This window comes from Pongo pygmaeus, chromosome 8 (assembly GCF_028885625.2).
Source record: "Pongo pygmaeus isolate AG05252 chromosome 8, NHGRI_mPonPyg2-v2.0_pri, whole genome shotgun sequence".
Classification (NCBI taxonomy): domain Eukaryota; kingdom Metazoa; phylum Chordata; class Mammalia; order Primates; family Hominidae; genus Pongo; species Pongo pygmaeus.
Genome location: NC_072381.2, coordinates 119,478,721 through 119,483,637, shown reverse-complemented (window position 1 = coordinate 119,483,637; position 4,917 = coordinate 119,478,721).

The window sequence follows — 4,917 nt, the reverse complement described above, 5'->3', positions numbered from 1 at the left end:
ACAACCTTTTTTTGAAAGTGTACTTCTTCCATAAATATGTGCTAATCGTGACAAAAAACACAAAACTGTAGCCTGTGCCTTCTTTTATGCCATTTTATAATAGCGTAGAGAGAAAAAAAGCATTTGCTGTCAGCTTGCTGAGTCATTAACACAGTGTTTACAGGCAAGTTACTTAGCCTTTCTGAATCTTGGTTTCTTTTCTTATTTTATTTTATTTTATTTTATTTTTGAGACGGAGTCTCGCCGCTGCGTCTCCCAGGCCGGAGTACAGTAGCACGATCTCGGCTCACTGCATCCTCCGCCTCCCAGGTTCAAGCGATTCTCCTGCCTCAGCCTCCTGAGTAGCTGTGATTACAGGTGTGCACCACCATGTCTGACTAATTTTTGCGTTTTTAGTAGAGACAGGGTTTCACCATGTTGATCAGGCTGGTCTCAAACTCCTGACTTCAAATGATCTGCCTGCCTTGGCCTCCCAAAGTGCTGGGATTACAGGTGTGAGCCACTGCACCCAGTCTTGGTTACTTAATTTTCGAAATGTTTATTTGCCTTTTTATGTAGTTTATTCAGCTACATAAATCTTATTCTTTTTCATAATAATTTATTCTATTGATGTGACACCTAGAAAATGCTCAATTTCAACATTTTCTTCCACTTTTAAAAGGCTTTGTGTTTTACTTTTATGCTAATCTTCCTGTAATTTTTTTTTTTTTTTTTTTTTTTTTTTTGAGACAGAGTCTTGCTCTGTGGCTCAGGCTGGAGTGCAGTGGCATGATCATGGCTCACTGCAGCCTCCAACTCCCTGGGTTCAAACGAGCCTCTTATCTTAGCCTCCCAAATAGCTGGGACTACAGGGATATGCTACCGTCCCTGGCTAATTTTTTGTGTTTTTTTTTGTAGAGACGAGGTCTCCCTGTGTCACCCAGGCTGGTCTCAAATTCCTAGGCTCAAACACTTCTCCCTCCTTGGCCTCCCAAAGGGCTGGGATTTCAGGTGTGAGCTACTGCACCCAAACTATAATGTGTTTTAATATATCAAGTGAAACTGTAATTTTATTCTTTTATAAATAACCAGTTTTTCCCATTACTTTTTAAATAATTCAAATCTTCCCTCATTGGTTCTTTCATTGTCTATTAAGCACTTACATGCTGTTAGATTAATTCTTTTTTTTTTTTAAGATGGAGTCTCACTCTGTCACCCAGGCTGGAGTGCAGTGCCGTGATCTCGGCTCACTGCAACATCTGCCTCCCGGGTTCATGCCATTCTCCTGCCTCAGCCTCCCGAGTAGCTGGGACTACAGGTGCCCGCCACCACGCCCGGCTAATTTTTTTGTATTTTTAGTAGAGACAAGTTTTCCCTGTGTTAGCCAGGATGGTCTCGATCTCCTGATCTCGTGATCCGCCCACCTTGGCCTCCCAAAGTGCTGGGATTACAAGTGTAATCCCAGCAAGGGGAGGCAAGGGAGGGAGAAAAACCCTGAGATTCCACCAGCACTGTGCCAGGTAGAGTCGGGGAACTGGGGGGTAGCTGCTTAATTATTTAAAGTATTGGCGGGCACACAAAAGTTGCTCGAGAGACGATAGAGTCACCCACGCCCTCATCATTCCATTCTAGCCCCTCCACATGTATGTGCTGATTCGATTTCAATTAATATGGACACATGCTCCCAACACTTCAAACCATAATGGCTTTAGGAATCTGGTGGAGAGTAGAAATCTGGCAGAAAAGGAGTTAAGGAAGTGATTTTGGAAAATTCTACAAATCCTGATGCTGCTGAAAAAAAAAATAGGTGGGTGCCATGCAGAGCAAACTAGTCCCGATGTTCACGTGAGAGAACGGAGCAGAAGATGATAGGAAATGGACAGAAGGTCTGGACTCCTAGGAGTTCAGCATTGACCAACCTAGACCAAAACACAAACACAAAAATGGCCAGGCGCAGTGGCTCACACCTGTAATCCCAGCACTTTGGGAGGCTGAGGCGGGTGGATCACTTGAGGTCAGGAGTTTGAGACCAGCCTGGCCAACATGGTGAAAGCCCTTCCTACTAAAAATACAAAAATTAGCTGGGCGTGGTGGCGCATGCTTGTGGTCCCAGCTACTTGGGAGGCTGAGGCAGGAGAATCACTTGAACCCAGGAGGCAGAGGTTGCGGTGAGCTGAGATCATGCCATTGCACTCCAGCCTGCGTGACAGAGGGAGACTCCACCTCAAAACAAACAAACAAACAAACAAACAAACAAAAAAACCCCACAAAACAAAAACAAAGTAGGCAGTTGGCCCTGGAAGTTTTCAAGACTCATCTGTCTTGAAGGAGGCCACCCAAAGTATTGCTCCACTTGAACCTGAAAAGACAGTCCTGAGGTCCTGCCATGTGCCCATCTTTCCACAATAGACGCTCCTCATTTGTGTCACCATAAATGCCCACTGGTGTCTCTGCCATTGTTATTAGTAGGAGGCTCAAACTAGCATGGAGATGTTGGCTCACAGGAGAGCCACTGGGTGGGGCAACTTCTAGCTCCTTCCCAGAGTCCCACTGAAAAAGTGGGCACAGCCTATCTTACAGCTGAAAACCGGAGAAGACAGACCACCTCGTGCCAGGAACACGGAGGAGTGTCTATCGTCTATAGCACAGACCCCAGATTAAAGAAAGGGACTGACTCTGTAATGCACACATCAGACAAGCTCCCTGCCCCCAGAGACCACAGCCTGAAAAACAGCAAAGCCCTCCCCACCATATCTGTGAATTCCTGGAGCGTGTATTCTCACAATCCCTTCTGTCTCTGGCCCCTCTGTCCCTCCGGCTGCCTCTGCGTGGCCCCATATCAGTCTGGCCAGAAACACAAGCCCTTCAATGCTTTTCACAAAGAATTCCCCCATATCAGGCACTTCATGAGTTTAGTTGCCGTAACTCCATGCTTCTCCACTGGGGCAATTTTGCCTCCTAGGGGTCATTTGGCAAAGTCTGGAGATATTTTTGGACGTCAAAATGGAAGGGGAAGGCTACTGATATCTGGTGGGTAGAAACCAGAAATGCTACAATGCATAGGACAGCCCCCTGACAAGAAAGAATCACCTGACCCCAAGCATCAATAGTGTTGACATTGACAAATTTTGCCTGATCCGAAGAGGTGAAGGTCATGGGGCTGGTGACCTTGCACGGGGCATGGGTTTCTTCAACTCCGTGACTTCACTTTCTTTTTTTTCCTGCCTCTGTTACTTCTCAGGAACAAAACAAATTCCTCACCCTGTGTCACGGCCTACGGTGAAGCAGCCATCTTTAGTAACAAGAGTGTGGCTTTGATGTTTCTTCCATTCAACCAAGCAGATTATCAAATTATTTCTTCCACATACAGTGCACTCCCCAAGCTAAATTCTGGTGAATATAATATTCCCCCAATCTTACTACACACACATGTAAAGGAGCCACTTATCTGGGAAGTGGAAGAGGCTTAGATCCTTACCAATATCCACCCCATTCGAGGGTCAGGGCTGGGGAGATGCATGCATGTAGCTGGGGGAGGCAAGGGAGGGAAAGAAATCCTGAGATCCCACCAGCACTCTGCCAGGCAGAGTCAGGGAACTGGGGGGCTGCTTGCTTGGAGAACAACTGTATCAGGCAAAGAATGTTTGCTGCTGTAAACATGAACAGGGCCCCCGGTATGTAGGGAATCCTCTACCAAGGGCTTATGGTGTTGCTTTTCTCCCTTCTCTTCCCTCCTACCACCATGCTCTCTGCAGAAGCTGCCAGACCTCTGACCCAGGGGAGGGAAGCTGGTGTCAATCTCTTGACTTGTGTAAAAGAAATTCAAACAGGTGGCCCCATCATTCTGAAAGACTGTGCTTCAACTTCCAATAGTGCATGGAGGCTACTCATCCATCTCTCTCTTGAAGACTCAGCTCGGACAGAACGCAGTGGACACGGAAGGCGCCGCAGTTCGCCTATCTGAGGAATGGAGCAAATAGCTCCCTGTGAAACAGACTCCCAGCAGCAAGGTCCTAATTTGTGTTCTCAGTAAGATCCAAGAGGTCATTGCCGCTGGGAAAACGGTCCAGACAGTCTCGAGGAGTCCACATCTGTGAGCAGGAAAGACAGCATGGAGATGAAAACTGTGATTGCCAAACTGCAAGCCCCCACGGAGGCCCTGGATACCACAGAAATGTAAATCAATGGAGAAAATGCCATGGGGAAAAGGAGTAAAATGCCATGGGGAAAAGACACTCACAACCGCTAGAGGTTGAATAAAAGGTGGCAAAGCAGGGGAAGGAATGGGCCTTTTCCTGTAATAGAAAGGGTAAGTTCAGACTTTGCTTGGAAGTATGATGTGTCCGAAGAACAGGCAAACATACATCATCTTTTTTTTTTTTTTTTTTTTTGAGTTGGAGTCTCGCTCTGTTGCCCAGGATGGAGTGCAGTGGCATGATCTTGGCTCATTGCAACCTCCCTCTCTGGGGTTCAAGTGGCTCTCATGCTTCAGCCTCCTGAGTAGCTGGGATTACAGGTGTGCGCCACCACGCCTGGCTAATTTTTGTATTTTTAATAGAGATAGAGTTTCATCATGTTGGCCAGGCTGGTCTTGAACTCCTGACCTCAAGTGATCCACCCACCTCGGCCTCCCAAAGTGCTGGGATTACAGGCTTGAGCCACTGTGCTGGGCCAAGACTTCTTAATGTGAGATTCAGCCGAGTGACGATGGCTGGGCCTTGCCATTCTGGCCATCTGCATCTTGACAGCAGTATCTGGAAAGTCTCTGCCTAGCCCACACGTTTCCTTCTAACAATACTACAAAAGTCTGCAATCTGGGACTTTAGAAAGACAGTAAAAAGGATCTGATAAGAATGACTGAAAGCACCACTATTAAATGAGAATTGCAGTTTACTGCAATTAATTGAAGAATAATTTATATCATGCATGTGCATTTCA